The sequence below is a fragment of the Ambystoma mexicanum genome, chromosome 10 (genome assembly GCF_040938575.1).
Source record: "Ambystoma mexicanum isolate Mex_15411 chromosome 10, UKY_AmexF1_1, whole genome shotgun sequence".
NCBI lineage: Eukaryota > Metazoa > Chordata > Amphibia > Caudata > Ambystomatidae > Ambystoma > Ambystoma mexicanum.
In genome coordinates, this window is record NC_090932.1 from 994,559,826 (window position 1) to 994,578,261 (window position 18,436).

Genomic DNA, 18,436 nt, shown 5'->3' on the forward strand with positions numbered 1-18,436 from the left:
GGACACTGACAAAATTGTGTAGCACTCGAACATCGTAACTATGTTTGTGTTTACAAAAATCACATACCCGCATACATAAATACATAAATATATACAAATGCTTTATTTTCTGGCGCTCAACAGTAACTTGCATTCAAACTATATGAAGTTAAACATTATAACCCTCTAATGCAGGCAAAAAAAAACCTACCTGCATTCTTTTCCCAAATACTTCAATCACAATTTTGTTTCATACAAATATAATGAAAACGAGCTCTCAGATCTTGTGCAAATCCTGTCATTTTTAGCACGTCATTGTACACCCATCCAAAGGAATATATTTATATGATACAAGTACGCGCACAATGCTGTGAGTTTAAAAGCAAAGGCTAGTTGATTATTGCTTTTTGAATGACTGGCATGGGACAAGTTCAAGTCCTACTCAATGATCTGTGCTGCTTTAACTATTATTCACACCACACAAAAGCCTGTGTGATTAAGTCACATACTTGTAGTCATTTTTAGTTTTGCCTATTAGGCAGCGCTAAAGCAGAAACTATAGCAGTGGAGTAAAGATAATAGAGGGATGGCATTTCAAAAGAAACAAACAGTGTGTGAGTGTTCCTCCAATTTGAAATGTTGCAGTTTGTACCCACCTATTTATTGCCCATTGCCATGCTAATCCCGATGGTCATTTCCAAATATTACCTGATGTGCACATCCAAAATGTATCTACCAAAATCTCTTTGCACTTGCTCTATCAAGCATTAACATAAAACTTTGGGTTTAGCATTATTTTTAGGCAGTGTTCTGAAAGTTAATCACTTAATTGCATCTGAAAATATGATACTAGTGTAATAAAATCTCTTATCCAAATGTGCCTTCAGCCAATGTATTCCTGTTGCTTGCACTGAAGTCCAGTTTGAAATCCGCATTGGCGAAGCCCACAGTTTTGACTTGTGTATTGCTATTTGATGAGCATTTTCCAGACACTGCTATCATATGCCTAGGTAATCGTACCACTTTCCAGCTGTTGCCACCAAATGCCTACCCTATGCGTAAACAAAAGTCAAAACCGTTGGCTTTGCCAGAGCTTGTTTTTAAAAAGAGCATGGGCCTCATTACGAGGAAGGAGGTAACCATGCTGCTTTTTGCGGCATGGCTACCCCCATTCCGGATACAGGGTCCGGGTTCCCTGAATGTGGAAATACTGGGCCATTCTGACCTTGGAGGGCCCGGTATTTCCCCATTCAGGGAACCCAGACCTGGTCCATCCCTATTCACATTTGAACCCCCATAGGGTTCAATGGGAATGGGGAGCATGCTAATGACGGGCCTGTTGTTAGCATGCTGGACCGCTTGCGGCACCCGCTAAGGACTTCTGGTAAAACCGGGCGTTCTTAGCGGGTCCCACAAGCGGACCTCGTAATGAGGCAGTAGGGGGTTAACGGGGCCGGCAGCTCTACCGGCCCTGTTAACCCACCTACTGCCTTCCTCGTAATGAGGCCCCAATTCACCTTATTCTCAATGGTGACCTATGCATTTACAGAGGGCTGAGCAGTAGCTCAAATGCTGTTCTGGCCGAAGGTTTGTAAACATTAATGTCAGGAGCACTCACCCAACACTAACGTTCTGCATGTTCTCAGTGCATTTCACTTTGACAGCACTTAAAGGGCCTTTCACTGTCAAAGGTGATCCACAAATAAAATAACATTTCTATCATGTTTGAGGAATAGAAATGCACGTGAGACCGCAGCTGTTCATACCGCTGCTACCACACTTAAAAAAAACGTAAACATTGCATGGCAGGGTCAGGAAAGACCCTCTCATGCTATGTGTATCCATCTGTGCTTATTCCAAGGAGGCAGAGAGGGGTTGCCTTAGTATGCTGCACATTTAAAAGTGCATTCGGAAGCACTTTTAAATGTGCAGAAATGCCCCCTGAATTGCGCAAATGCACAAAGAGGTAAAAAGGCCATCTGAATGCACGCATAGGGAATGTGCCCATTCAAATGCCCTTTTTAGGCTGCTCCTTTTCTTGGCACAAGTGATAAGATGTGCTAGCACATTTCATTACTTGCGCCCAAAAAGGTTTTTGAAAACATGTCCCTTTTCATTAAATGTCAGTTTTTGCAAAAACACTATTTTCGTTGGTGTTTATGCAAATCGGCTGTTTTCGTTTGTGTTTTTACAAAAAGAGCATTGTTTGCACTTGCTTAATAATTGTAATTTTCGCAGCATGTCGCCTGATGGCAAATTGGCTATACGCTGGAGGGTTTGATTAAGAGTTTGTAATGTGTCAGCAAAACACATAGGGCCTAATTTTAATTTATAAAATCTTTTGTGTGGCACAAATGCACTTTGTGCTGAAAAAGAGCACTCCGTGCCACGCAAAACTAATTTTACAAATTCATAGAACAGTCTTTGCTTTGGTCCTTCGCACAAGGTACAATGCTCGTGGCCCTTTGAGCAAGGCGCGAGGGAAGTGCCAGTGCAAAGAAGAAGGGAGCGGAATATGCAAACGTCCTGATTATAGTAGGCAAAGGAGGAAAAACATGAGAGTGGTGAGGGAAGCATTGTGCAAATGCACAACCATGTCCCATCAATTGAAAGCATACTCATTTTCACATATTCAGTTATGTGTCCTTGCAAACTGAAAAGGAGCCACAATTTACTCACCCATGACCAGGTGCAAAGTAGAACTGCGCAATGCAATCCTATGTGTATAAAGCAATGTGAAATCCCATTGAAATTTCAGATTCATGCCCGGTCCTGCATTGCTAAAACTCATATTACTTCATGGAAGGAGGAGAAGGAGAAAGAGGAGGGGGCCTATAATCTTCCATACACACAAACTATATTTGGGATGCCAGATGAGGAAGTCTATGGCACATATCACTTCCCCTCAGATGCCAGCCTTGATTTGGTCAGGGAGTGGGAGACTGTCCTGGTGTCCCCCACCATGTGCTTACAGCAGTATCACCCCTGATGAAAGTGCTATCTGCCTTTAAATTCCTGCCCACTGCCTCTTTCCAATCGGCCACACCTATGGCCTGGGAGTATTTTACAGTCCACACAGTCATGCTCTCTCCACCAGGTCTTACTCTGCATTATAGCATGCAACACAGCCAAATAGACATGACGCACACCCTGCTGGAATTCTAGGCAGTTGTCCCCTGCACAAGGGTACTTGAAGCCATCGACTACACCCATGGTGTGCTTCAACTCCCACGAAATACAGAAAATATATTGGAATAGAACAAATTGGCATTCAATCAATGTGCTGGTGATCTGTGATGCTAAGGGTCACACCATGCATGTCGATGCCAAGTACCAGGATGTACGCATGATAGCTACATATTATGTCATTCCACCATGCACTGGCATCGGGAAATCTTTGTCAACAATTGGCTCATTGGTGAGTATCAACCATCACACGCACACAAACACACTGATCCGGTCACATCCAATATAGAAAACATTACATACCTTAACAAAAATCTATTTCTGTCATTTTCAGGGGACTGTACCTACCCGCTATCACCATTCATGATGACATCCATCAGGAATCCCACTACCCAAGATGAGGCTACTTACAGTGCAGCTCAATGTGCCACTACAGACATAGTAGAGCACACATTTGGAGTGCTGAAATCACGCTTACGCCCCTTCGACCACTTAGGTGGAGTGTTGTTGTATGCACCACCTGTTGTATGCAAAATAATATTGGCAAGTTGCATCATGCGCAATATTGTCACACATTGTGGCATACCAATAGCGGTGCATGAGGGGCTGTGCCCACAGGTACTACGCAGTCTCTTAGCGAGCCAAAGGGGACAGGATATACACAATAAGCATGTTCAAACATACTTCACATGAACAACATCATGTGTGGAAGACACACACCAAACCACATCCTTGATGGCCTTCAAGGATGAAACATGGCAACTACAGTTTGGCCATGAACAACACCCTGAGAATGGCTGTCTTGGGTTGACATATATTAAATATCACACATATTGTCAAACCACATCCTTAACATGAATTGCAGAAATTGTGGGTAGCCTCATTTTGATTTGAAATGAAATAAAAATGCTTTCTAGGTTATGTGCTTGTCCTTTCAATTAGCCCAATAGACAACTATTAATGATTTTTTTTCAAAAAAGTTATTTTTGTTGTAATTTATTGATTGCTTCACTGTTCACTACTGCCGACACGTGTTTCGTCCTGTGGTCATTTTCAAGGCATTACTATATACAGTCAGTTAGCATAATTCAGTTCAAAATAGATAATATTACTATGTACAGTCATAAAATGAAAATATAAAACAATTGAACATTCATTGCCATGCCATATCCGATTTTTGTTAATTCACAGATGTTCAGAAGAAGTTGAGTAATGGAAGCAAATCAAAACAATTAAGTAAAATAATAAAGAAGAAAGTATAGAGCTCTGTAAGTTATCTGCTATTACTGCTCAAATATCGAACACAAAATTGATATTAATTAAAGCTCAATGTTATAATATCTTTATAGGTATAAGATATTGTTCTGAAAACCTGACAAAATTCCTTTTTTGACATCCTGAATCCCCAAATAATTGAGATAAAGAAAAGTGTCTCACCCACACCTGTGTGATCTTTTGTTAATAAAAGACAAGTGATGCTCAACAATATTAACTACTATATATAGTATAACAAAACATGTACATGTGTGCTTCCATTCAAAGTAATTAATTATAATAACAAGCTAGTCAAATGTTATATATCCCACACCTAATTAGTAGCACCATAGCCCTGGTGTGTTTTCCTCTCCTTCCTCCAGAATCTCATGGTCTCCCAAGCTCGAGTTCTCTCGAGGTTGGACCATTATAACAGCTTCTTTCTAAATCTACCTGCCTCTACTCTCTGCCCTCTGCCCACTGCAACTAATCCAGAACAGGACTGCAAGACTTGTCCTTGGCCTCATGCCCTGGGATCGTATCTCTCCAGCTCTGAAATCTCTACTTTGGCTCCAAGTGGATGCAAGGATTCAATTCAAAACCCTCTGCATTGTCCAGAGGGCTTTGTGGGCCTGCGTCCAAAATACCTTCAGCTATCCCTCCGTTAATACCTCCCCTATCAAGCTCTTCGCTCCTCTACCTCTAACTCCCTCAGGGTCAGTTGTTTTTCAAAGAAACACGCTGGGGGTAGATTTCTGTCTTCGGCTGGGGCCTCTGTCGAGAACAGCCTCCCTGCCACTCTAAAACTTGAGGAGAACCATCTCCAGTTCCAGAAGCACCTCAAGACCTTCCTCTTTGCTTCTGCCTTCGCTCCCCCTCTCCCCTGCTGATCTGTTCTCTCTTGGCACCTTGCACCTGACCAACCTCTGTCCCCCGTGCCCAGGTGCCTGCTCACTCTGACATCCTTCCACACTGCCTCCGGGCCACCCCTTGCACTGGGGTCTGTGTCTGTACCCATACAGCCCCCCCTATTTCTTCCTGCACTTATCAGACATACCCTGTCTGCTGCCTTAAACCCAGCACTTGACACTTGATGGCTGCACTACCACTGTTTGTTGGCTTTATTATTTATTACTATTTATCTGTTTCTCCTTCCCTCTGAACTTTCCACTTCTCTCCCCTTCGACACACTTTTCCCCGCCCCCTTTCCCATGCACGTGCACGTTCTCAATGTCACTGGGCCTAGTAAGATCATTGTTTTGTTCTCCCCTGTTACCCTCCCTTGCCTTGTCACGCTCTGAAACACTTGTGTACGAGTGTGATAGAAATAAAATAAAAATATCAATATCAATTAATATAGGATTAATATTTCTTTTCAACTCACCATGTATGTCTTTCCCATATATTGTCTTTTGAATGTAATCCATCAATAGCCAAATATTTTTATGGGATAATATGAACAAAACATGCCCTAATTAATGCCGACTATAAACATCAAATCATTATGTGGAAACGTTTTATAGATGATGTTATTATAATTTGAAAGCAGACTTCAGACACATTTCAACAATTTATTGTTTATCTTAATCATAGCAGGTTTGGAGATACAGGACAAAGTGATTCAACCAATACAGATTTCCTAGATCTGAATTTATACATTAAGGATGATAAAATAGAAAGCAAGACATTCAGGAAACCAACGGAAGTCAACTCCAGCCTTTTCGCTTCTGGTTGTCACGAAAAATCTACCATTTACTACATCCCCACTGGAGAATGTTTCCATGCCCGCAGACATTGCTGTACAAATATGAACTTTAGAATGTGACTTGTTAAATAAGAGATTTTGTGCGAGAGGATACATTAAAGAATGCATCTCTAAAGGTTGTAACAAAATCAAAAGTATGAGTAGAAAGTATATGTTAAATACAAAAACAACTAAAATGATCACAAAACAACATAAGTTGAGCCTAGTCACCACATGAATGAGATTTGTGATGGCATCTTTGATGTCATGGGTGTTAGTCCTTGCTTAGGTTGCCATAACTTGCTATTTTTTTCTTCGGTTTTACCTGTAACCATAACGTCCATGTAACAACGTTTGTCCATTGAATTGCATAGGTTTTTGCTAGTGCAACCTAACCATAACGTTCCTTTAACATTTTTTTTGCCAGTGAATTTCATTGGTTTTTAGCAGGATATGCTCAGTTTGTAAAGAAGAACTCTCCAACATAGTGAAACTGCTGCCAGCATGGTAACGCACACAGCAGTCGCAAACTATGCGTTTGGTTGCGCACATTGGGTGGCATGTAACCTGCTCAGGAAGGCACCTGCTCTCTTACAAAGTGGTGCCAATCACCAAACGCAAAAAATATATGAAAACAGCAGCATGGAAAAAAATGGCAAGACAAAATGGAGTAGGTGTAGAAAATGTGTACGTACAAAGCAAACAGGAGAAAGACATTGGTAGGACACCATAAGGGAATGCATCAACAACAGAATTAATGTCTCCCTTCACCAATCTTACTGCACTGCTACTGTCCATGGGAACAAAGAAGTAAGGAGCAGAGTAACGACTGGCAAGAGCTTACAGCAAAATCTTGGTATAATGTAGTAAAGAAGCAGAACAGTGTCTCTTATGATTGCACAGATGTTGCAGTATGCAATAGTAGATATGTGCAACGTGTGTTTTTGAAACGCGACCATGCCAAGCACCTTCGAGTTGCAGGAAAGAATTGTCCTTCATAACATAATTACTATATACAGTAACTCCATTGGTACGCACTGTAGTGTGAAGCATGCATTATGTACTATATATTCCTGCATGCACAGCAAACACAATCTGTTTTCCATAAAAAAAACATATTGGAAAGGAAAGCAAGGCAGTAGATGCTGTAATCCTTGCACAACCCCATTTTCACATAGCAAAGGACAGACATTGTGCAAATAGCAAAAAGAAGAGGCTGATAGGCAAAGTAAAGAAAATGGGGAACAATTGTGTGGGAACGGATGTTTGTGCGTCCTGCAAGTGCAGGCATGTGTATGTGTGCCTCTGTGTCCTGGTAACATCAGCAATCTGCAGCATATGCGAATGAACGTCAATGTGGTCGGGGAATGCACCCAAGTCCTACAGATAGTTATGCAAATAAGCATCCCAGCTGGTGCACCCTTTAAGTAGCCAGCATCTTCCAAAATGGTCGGTGCACGTGTTACGCACTGTTAGTGTGTAGAAAATTAAATTGGCAACAGTGTGCATTGTGCACCCAGGCACATGCACACAACGCAGTGCCCCGAAAACGCGTCTAGCGGACAGTCATCCAAAATCATACATGCCAACATTCTGTGCCCAAAAAAGTGTAGGGATGTTAACGTTTCAACAATCGGACCGACCATATTGATGGCAGAACGGGAAATGATGCCACATCAACTTCACGCAATGAAATGACAGTACATAGCATCACAGGAAATTATTTCACATTAACTTTCACCTTATGACATCACAGGAAAGGACATCCGTTGGCATATGGCCTTCAAGAGATCACAGGAGCAGAGTGCATGGTGGGCTCCATCCCATATCCGCTGACCCATCATGATAAGAGAAGTACCAAATGAGAGACTTGTACATAGTGTCACCAGTTTCTTCCTTAGCAGAACACAATTTCCTCTTGAAACATATCAATAACAACAATTTAATTCACCATTCACTTTGGATTTTTAGAACTCGATGAAAGCTAGTGAACAATGTATGAGATCAAGACACATGTACAACTTCTATACAAATGAACCATTTTAATAGGTCTTGGTAAAACAAATGACATGTCAGTAGGTAAATACGAGCAAGTAAAGAGAGTGATAATAGTGTACTCAGTACGTAAATGCAGTAACTTTTTAAATAGCAAAGAGTACCATGACATCAAACAGATTTTGTTTTGTAAAAGCTTAACAATGCATACACTTTTTAATAAAAAACAAGTGTACTTGGTGTTACAAACATTAATGTTACATTGAAATAAGTAAGCATCACAGAAATTGAGCCAAAATATGAGCAAGCATACAATACATGGTTCCAAAATCAGGGGAGCTGGGAGGAATGTACATGCTACTTGTAGCAGAGAAGGGCCTGCCTAGCTTAACACTCAAGTTAGCAGGATCTACAATTGACTCCCTCACCAAATACTGCCAAATAAGCACGACTATCGCAATTTGGGACAATCTGTAATTAAACACTATGTCACATCTACATCAAAATAATTTCAGAAAACAGTCCTTAGTTATTCAAGAATAAGTCCTCTACACATGTTTCACCACAAAGTGTGGCTCTTCAGGAGGTGCAAAGTACTCTTATGTTGATTTATCCTACTTATGATTTCGCAGTTTGTTTGATAATTTCACCAGACAATTTATCAATGCTTTTTGTACTAGTTGAATGGAATGGATTTCATAATCCAATGTTTCTTTGAATGAGAGGAAGAAGGAGATACTTCTTTACTTGGTGGCCGTGAGCTGGAGTTTCTATGTTAGGACAGTTTATGCTTTAAATTTGCTTTTCTTTTGCACATTGATTGTACTCTTGTGTGTTCGGATGGGTTAAAGGGTTGGATTGTGTATAAGGTCTTTATAAAATGATATCACTGTAACCAAGAGCCAAGTATCCCTATGTAACCAAGAAAAGTTCATGTAACTAAGAAGATGTCATGCAAACGCGCCTCAATGCTCTTGGGCTGCTAGTCCGCTTTGCAAATCTGAATGAATAAATAAAAAAATAAGTAAAACATAATATATCGCTCAGTATCCTACACATGCAATCTGATCATCCCACAAGGAACAAATACAGTAGTGGGGGTTTGTGAAAGGTGCATAAAGGCTCAAATAAGACATCACTGACTTTCGTACACAGTCACTCAGACCTCACAAAATACACATACACTGGTGGGGGTCTGTGCAAAGTGCAGTAGCGACTTTCATAAGAAATCACTCAGTTTTCTATACAATCAGTCATCCCGCACACATTACACAAAGACTGCAGGAGGCCTTTGAATATTCTTGAGCAGTATTTCACAAATGCATGTGACAGGCCTGGGTAGGCTGGGGTAAAAGAGTGTCTCTTGAAACAATTTCTAGAAGAAATTGTGTGTATTTCACTTTTCGCAATGGTGGAATGGCTAAAAGTGGTGTCCTACAGTGCATCTGAAACTACCACCAACCATTTCACTCTGGCTGAATAGGCACAGTAGTGGAGAAAATTATGAACGTCCCTTCCTGTCACCCACACCCGCAACAGCAACAGTCCCCATTGTCCCAATGTCATAGGTAGCTTGCAGAAAAGGGGAGTGTACACACTTGCGTTTACACAAGGATGGCGACGGCCTTGGCCGGATGAAGCTGTAACATTACTTCTTCACTTTGCCTTGCCTTCTTTGCAGCACAGCAACATTGCGTAATCTTAAAAAGTTGGACACGCTTCCACCAATAACATTAAAGAGCTCTCCATGTCATAGTATTAGTTGTTTAGAACAGGCCTCTTCATACACACCGCGACCACAAACGTAGTTTCGCAATACCTGTGCCTGTACAGTGCCATTTCCATAACCGCCATCCTCAAAGTCGCCTGATGTGCCTTTCGAGCTGCATAACAACACCATTGCCAACATGACCAGGTGACCACAACAACGGTGAATGTGGGATTCATTTCTGGGACCGGAGCCGGACTCTCCGACAGCAGGAAAGCATAGGGTTGAGCAATGTACGCATTATGGTTTGGAAAGGGCAGGCTTACAAACACATTTCTATGTCCCATTGCACACGCATGCATGTTTCGGAACAATGTACGGCTGCTTTCTATGTGAAAAAGCTCCACAATAATCCGACCAAAAGGCCCACCATAGAAGTGCTGTGTAGTGTGTTTCCGCATTTCTGAGTGCGGCACATAGGTTTGCCCTGTAAGTAATGGTGCACCACATCTGCTCACCTACAGTGCATCTGCAACTAGTACCAGCCATGGGACTGTGCCTATGTACGCACAGTAGTTGCGAAAATTATGAACGGTCTTTGGTGGCAACCACCGAAGCAGCGATAGTCCCCATTGTCGCAATGTCATTGGTAAGTTCCATAAAAAGGAAGTATATGAATGTGCGTGTACCCAAGAACAGCGACGGCCTTGTCTAAATGAAGCACAAACATTTCTTCTTGCATTTTGAGTTTCTTTTTTGCAGCACGCCGTCATTGCGTACTGGTAAAAAGTTACACACACTTCCACCAATGACATTGAAGAGGACTGCATGTAACAGTATCAGTTCTGTACAATAGTCCTCTGCATACACAGCCCGCCTAGATATGTTATTGCCCAATCCCTATGGCTCCATAGTCCCATTTCCATCAGCGCCATCCTGAAAATGTCCGGATGTGGCTTTCATGTTGCGTGCAAGCGTGGGGGGATAACGTGCAACCAGTGTAGGGGAAGTTTGTTCATTTTTGTATTTTAAAGGCTTCTAGAGGAAGACCTTCTTTTCCTTTTTTTTTTATTTTCAGTTTTTTTGTATGGACATTGTTAAAGTAAACTATCCACCGCATCTTGTAGACGGGCAAACAAAACAGCATTACCAATGGGCAACAAAGAAATGGCATCTGGTTGGAAAAATTCTGGATTTGCACAACTAATGAGGCCATTGTTGCAGAAGAACATCCCGACAGTGGACAAAAAAGTATTCATGCTTCTGTTGATGATACACCTTCCTGCATCTGGCTCGGAACACCATCCATGATCAGTGGCTCACAAACTTTGTGGGGTTATCGATGAGAACAGCACCTTGGCAGTGGGAAAATACCTCATCACTAGCTTTAGCAACCACTTTAGTCGATGAAACAAGCCTAAACAAGACATGTAACCCATGTGCATGCCGCCGCACTGGATGTCGATCACGTCTCTTCTACCGAAACTTGCCAGGTGTTTGCAAAGTGCATCCATGGTGGCAAAACTGCACTCGTACACAACATTCCACAATGCGACCACTCCTTCCAACCCGAAATTCCCATCAAAGTTTCTTTCTAGGGCATATTCATGCAGATGTATTAGAAAGGCATTACCTATAGGCAACACAATAGATTTCACAATGCCAACCAGCCTCACTACACAGAGAATAATGTACAGCAGTGTGAACGCCCCTTAATTTCGAAACTCCCATGTTCATTGGACAACAACGTAAAAAGCGTACATTCTCGCACATGCGGTTCCCAAACTACCGCGAGGGCCGCACCCCAGGAAACCAGTACCAGTCCTTCTTCCATTTCGACTGCCTTTTGTCCGGCAGCACCTCATTGGGTATGGGTAAATGGGCACACACAAATCCACCAATGCCATCGAAGACGTTACCATCTAATACTGGCTGTGCTGCACAACACTTCATAGGTACCATTAGAAAATCAGCCTGCTACTGTACTGTCACTTGCCAGCACATCCAATACAAATATCGGTAATGCATTACAAAATGTGTGCATTCACATTCATCCACCTGCGCACCCACTAGCACAAATGTAAGGTACCAAATATGTTTCTGCACTAAGCGTATTACTGTGTTATAAGTACCTCTGTGCCCGGTATCTGCCACTGTGCGGCCATTGCGGTCTTTAGAGGCATACTGTTTTTTTTCCTATCCCTTACCATGAAGTGGCACGTTAGTGATATGTGCTTGCAACATTCTCATTGACCCATATCATACAGTGTAATATCCACACAGGAATTCCTTGCTTTCTGTCCCACAATGGTACGAAATGTTTTCCCCACTAACCCACCTCCTACATAAATTGTACACAAATGGCATGGCATCAATAGCAGCATTAATTGTATCATACCTAGGGAAAGCAACTTTCCAAAAGATCACTGGCTGTACTTCTGGGTAGGCTGCACTATTACAGCAGGCTCTTTTTGAATGTGCCCCCTTGCACTCTCTGCCCTCTGCAATGCATCCAGAAAAGGAGTGCGCGACTTGGGATGGTATTTGTCATGCACTGAAATGTCGGCAATAGCTCCCAGTGGCTGCAAGCAGTGATGGGAGAAGACTATGCATTATGCAGAAGGCCTTCTGGCCCCTGGGACCACAAATACCTTCAAATCTAACTTGCTCTATATTTTTGTGTGCAAACTCTTCCCTCATCCGTCTCCATCTCCCTCAGTGTCACACTCTTCTACAAAAAACCAATTGTTTGCAGATGTGCTTTTTCCCCTGGGGCCACCTTCTGCAATATGCTCCCTGCCTCCTTGACACTTGAGGGGATCCATCGCCAGTTCCGGAAGCACCTCAAAGTCTTTCTCTTTGCGTCTGCTGTTTCTGCTCATCTCCTCAGCTAACTGCATGACATACACTTAATCTGTACTACTTACCAGACGACTCTGTGATGTCGAACCCATGTCTCCTCCCCCTGCCAAACGAACCCCTACACTGGCTTTCTAGCAAACGCCAAACTTGAGGACTGTTTCTTGTATGCTTAACAGTGTATCCATCACCTTCTGTGTGCACTTACCCATACACTTGGCACAATTGGCCCATATTTTTACTTGTTGCCATTTCGTCTTCTTGCCATGTACTGTACCTTCCCCTCCCTCCACCTGTGCACTTGGGGGATCTAAGTCACACCTAGCCTAGTAGGTTCATTGTCTCTGTCTCCTCTCTGTTTGTCTCGTTGTGCTTTGCTACACGTGTGTGTAGGCGCATTAGGACTGCCGTAGCATACAATCGCACATAATATTATATCATGCCCACAATGCATGCACAACAGTGGGATGCCTGCCACTTACCGTGTACATGGCAAAGGTGTTGTTTGGTTTCGGTACTACCCCCCTTACTGCACACTTGTCAAATAATATTGGGCACACGCAGCACACCTTGCATGTTACTAACTCCAAAGAAATACATACATTAAATGTAAAACAGGATAACGAGTTGGGTCTGTAGTACTGTCTCAGAAAAGAAATGTTTTTTTAAACTTTTTTTGTCCTGTTTCTGTGATGTACATGCCTGCTTACACATTTCTTTGTTTTTTAAGTCTTTCAATGCGTTCCTGTTCCCTTCTCCTCCTCACAATTGTACGTACTGAATGTCAATGTATGCAATGTTGCGTGCAGAGTGGCAAACAAAACGCATCGCCAATGGAGGGCAGAAAAATTCTATTTCCTTGCACCCAGTGCAAATCTTGCTCCTTAATGTTGTCATACTCGGTACTGAACATCCAAGCACTGTACATAAAGGCACACATGTTTCTGTTTATAAAACACCTCCCAACCTGTAGCTGTGGGCAATTTACAGCCTAATGTGCAACACGTGTAATTAACTACAGCATGTGCTTGCAAACGCATAGCACCTCACTGTGGTTGTTCCGCGAAGAGTACAATGCTCTCTGCACCCATTATTCAAATGTCACCATCTTCAGAGACAAACAGAGGCAACTGTACATGGCTGCAGTATGGCATGCTGGCTGCATCAAGGGATAGGCTCTTGGATGCATAACCAACGGCCTACAGCCTTTGGCCATATACCCAATACTGTAAGCCTTACCTACACCCAGCAGGGCCTCATGAAACAGAACATTTCCCACATACCACAATCCAGAAACGTAACATATGACGGGTGGTGCAAAAGGCAACTGATATCAACCTCAAGTAGCGCCATGTGGCTCCTGAATGTGCAGCGTGGTGGCATAATGGGCACCATATGGTAACAGACACATATCAGGGCACTTGTACTGTTCAAACACGTCTACAAGTTCCTGCACAACCATTGTTTCAATGTCGCCACCAGCAAAGAAATGCATACTTAAAAGTGCATGTTGGCGTTATGGTGGCATGCTATTGAGCAAGCCTAGACTCTTCAGTGACTACCCTATGGGCTACAGGCTTGTTGGCATACACCCACCAGTGTTGCCCTTGTCCACACCCTGCTCAGCATAACAAACTTACGTAGGTGAACAAGTGGCAAGGTACATGCAGGTCACCCCTAGCCACTTCTAAGCATCCATGACTTCAGCACTTCTCCTACAGGACAAACTGGAGGAGTCGCCACTACATCAGGTCCAAGAACATACTACACAGTGTAATAATTGCAACCAAACCGCATAACTGTAAAAGCAAAATTTTATGCAATGATCACAAACTGTACATTGAGGCCAGCATTGTAAAACCAACCTCACCTGCAAGGTGGCCACCCATGCATGAAGGGTCTGCAGGTATAGCACTCGCATTACACCGTATTGCATATAGGTTACAAGTTTCATGTGTTCTCCATTGTTCTCCCCTTCTGCCATTGCTCTACCTTCACTGATGCCTCACCACACACTGAACACCCTAGTGCAATCTATGTTTTACTTCTCATTACATGTGTAATGCAGGCCCCATCTGCAAATGGGCCTGCCAACTTTCACCCTGGCCACATTTGTACATTTGTTGCTCAATTACATTGTGTTGCCTGTGCATACTAGTATGTGAGTGGCTGTGCACATTTTGCATTTTGCAACTTTCCGATGCTGATGACTTCCTTTCATGACGCAATGTGGTAAAAGGCTTCGTCAAGGAAGGGTCTTATAGGGGTCTACCCATAGCAGATGGTGACATGTGGCTCCCTATTGTGCAACCGGGGCAATCATGTATACCATATGGTAATGTACGCATAGCAGCTCACCTCTGCTGTTTCACCAAGTGCACAATGTCCTGTGCAACCATTTTGGGCTATTCACCAACTCCAAAAGCATGCACAGTAACAACTGCAATGCTGTATTATTTTGTGGAGGCTGTGGTTAAGGCCTAGACTGTTGAGTGCTTGGCCTTCAGCCTTCGGCCAAGCACTCAACAATCTAGGCCTAGACCACACTCACCACAACATAACAGAGCCGTGCAAGCAACCAGTTACTCATGTGCCAAATGTGCATGTTGGCGTTATGGTGGCATGCTATTGCCACCATATCACAAAGCCAACATACACATCAACACTTCCACTCAACCGCCAGACCATAAAGCAGAGTCGCAACAACACGTGTTCCACTTACCGTAATGCAGCAACATACCGGTGTGTTGAGCACCGCTACCCACTTCCAATCACAAACCATGATAAGCATGCCAACCAAACAAGACAATCTTCACAACTTTCAGCTTTATCCCACCACTCTAGTACGTGCATAGAACCAATGGTGCATACTGCATTGTAACACTTACTAATCTGCACAATGGACACTATGCAAGCATATACAAGAAACATTTGCACTGGGACCTCTTCCATATGTACACCATTCCGTTAATACACCCAGTGTACACACTGCGCAACTGCTCTCTGCACCACCTCTACCCATACACCGACAACTGTAGGTTGGTGTACCAATCACCGAATACATGCAACCAACATTGTGTGCACTGCAGCCAAATGTGACACAATAAGCAACAATGTGGCACCTACTTTCAACCGGTGGACTTACCTTTTCAACCAGTAAACATAATGTTCTGTGGTAGGGCTGCAGGCATGCAGCCAAGGGGCTAAAAACTTACCTCACACAGCACACCATAGTACACGCTATGTTTACATCATCATGTGTCGTTGAATGGACTCTCCTTCAGCAAATGTGCCTGCTACCAGATACCGCTATCACACCGTCTTCTTGTATATTGATAGATATCACGTGAAGTTCTTCTAACTCCTGCACACTTTCCATCCCTTCTTCCCACCACCAGATGCCGTACACTATGATCTTCAGATCCTTTTGCCTCAGCATTGTCTTCCGATACAACATGCCGCCAGCATGGAACACTGTTCACACATTCCGTCACTGACAATGCAGTGCAATCAAACTTTTGATTGTGCAGCAACCAGGGAAATGGTACGGCGGAGCAGTTCCAGATATGACTATTTTGATTACGCACACTGCTACGTACAAAAGGCCCAGCCATGCACAAAGTAGTGTAGACCCTTTCCAATCACACCGCAACAGTGTCCTCCGATACAACATGGCGGTGTTTCCCAAAAACATTGACACACGTCACACTTCCCTCCAGCCAACCACCGGCCGTGTCCACTGTTCGCTGACAGCACAGTGTACTGCAGGCCAATGAGACATCTGTCCGTGGAGCGAACAGGGACCCAGATATCATACATTTTTTGGTAAGGTAAGCAGTTGATTTTTTAAGTTGCTGAATATTGTACATTTGTGTTGTTTTATATTTATTTAAATGTTACATTTGTATGTTGATTAATAATGGATCATGATTGAAAATATTATGTATTCATATTATATGTGAAAAGTTTATATATAAACTATAATACATTAATAAAAATAAAAAAAATATATCATTTTTTGGAATGTACATGTCAGTGTTTTGCAAAAAAGATACTGGTCTGATTGCAATTAAACACACAAAAGCATGCTTTCTTGCTGAAGCTCCCGCTCCTGCGCATATTTGGTGCAAATACATCCAGCCGTTTGGGCTGTAGCCGTGCGCAAAGTTTTTCCCCATTCAGTATATGGATAAAAAAAAATGGGACGCCACCTATAACTTTTCCCCCCCAGCACGAAACCTCGCCCAACTGGGAAAAAAAAGTGCAAAGTTTGGTGAAGATTCCTCAACAGGGAGCGAAGTGCTCTTCCTATGAGTTTAGAGATTTAACCATAACTACACGGCCGCTACCGTGGGCCATGTAATATATATTTTTTAATTGCCTTCCTTCTCTCTTTCCTCTCTCATTCCTCTTGTCCCCCTATAGATTCATATCTCCATTTTGTTCCCTTCTTTTCTTTCCCCTAGAACTATTCAAATGCACTGTTTTTGTGGATACACGTTCTTTGGTTGCTACACTTCAGGCACAGTGTCCTTTTTAGGCTTGGTGTTATCACAACGCTAAGATATTCTCGTAATGCACAGTTTAGAAACCTGCAGATTTCAGATGTTGTGTAATACAATTCCCATGATCTATCACAGTTGACTATACTGACTGAGGCTGAAGGGAGTTGTAGTCCAAAATGTTTGGAGAACCATAGGTAACAGAAACCAGTGTTGTCAATCACATCAACATAATCAGATAAAAGAGTACATAACAATGAAACTTCATTTGCCTTCTCTGTAGAAAATCAATTGGCAATGAGAACTGAGTGAATTACACTGAGGTGCATCCTTTTGATCTTGGGCATCTTTGCACAGTCTACACTCTTGTTTACAATGTGAAAACATTCTTTGACTGACAACATGTTAGGAAAGATTTCGTAATTGTAGGGAATTTTCCTTCCATGTGGCAACCCCTAAACTTTTTGCTATTGTTTTTAACCTTGTTCTTGACTTTGCCAGAGAAGTACAGCCTTCTCTGGGCTTTCGCTCCTTTCTTACGGGGAAACTGACATGCCCTTAAGACAGTCAGTACCGGGGAACGCTGTTTCCCGTAGTTTCTTTTATCATGTTGCGGCTTTAGTGCAACATGACACAAGAGGGCACTGTAAGCTAAGTTACAGCTCTCTTGGGTCTCTAGCCTTCTACAGACCCTAGATACTCTTTTAGGGTGGTATTTGATCGGTGCAAGTCATTCAGGGACTCGAATGGTGGCAGCGATCGTTTTGTTTATTTTGAGCTCCTTTTGGCGTTCTGAGCACGTTTTTCGCACTGAACCCAAAATGGTGGCCTGGCTCCCAAAATGGCCAGACCACGAGGCTCCTTTGTCTTGTCCACTGACCGTCTTGCTCCCTTCACCTTCCCCAGGTCGGGCGACCCGGGGCCTTCCTTATTTGGGCATGTACTTTCCCGCGAAACGTGGTTGCTTTCGCGGGCTTCTACATGTCGTTTGTGTGCCTCCAGGGTGTGGGCTGGGATGTCTGGTCCCAATACACATCCTGGGTGCCAGAGAGTCTGGGGTGGTGTGAATGCCTGGGACCACCGTGGTCCGTGATTGGTCCACGTATGGTATGTGTGTTGATGAGCGGATCTCCCATTGGCTCCCCTCCGTTTTGGCGCGAAGGGAACCGTGGATAAGAGGGAGCTGGAAACACCACTGCCATGTCGATC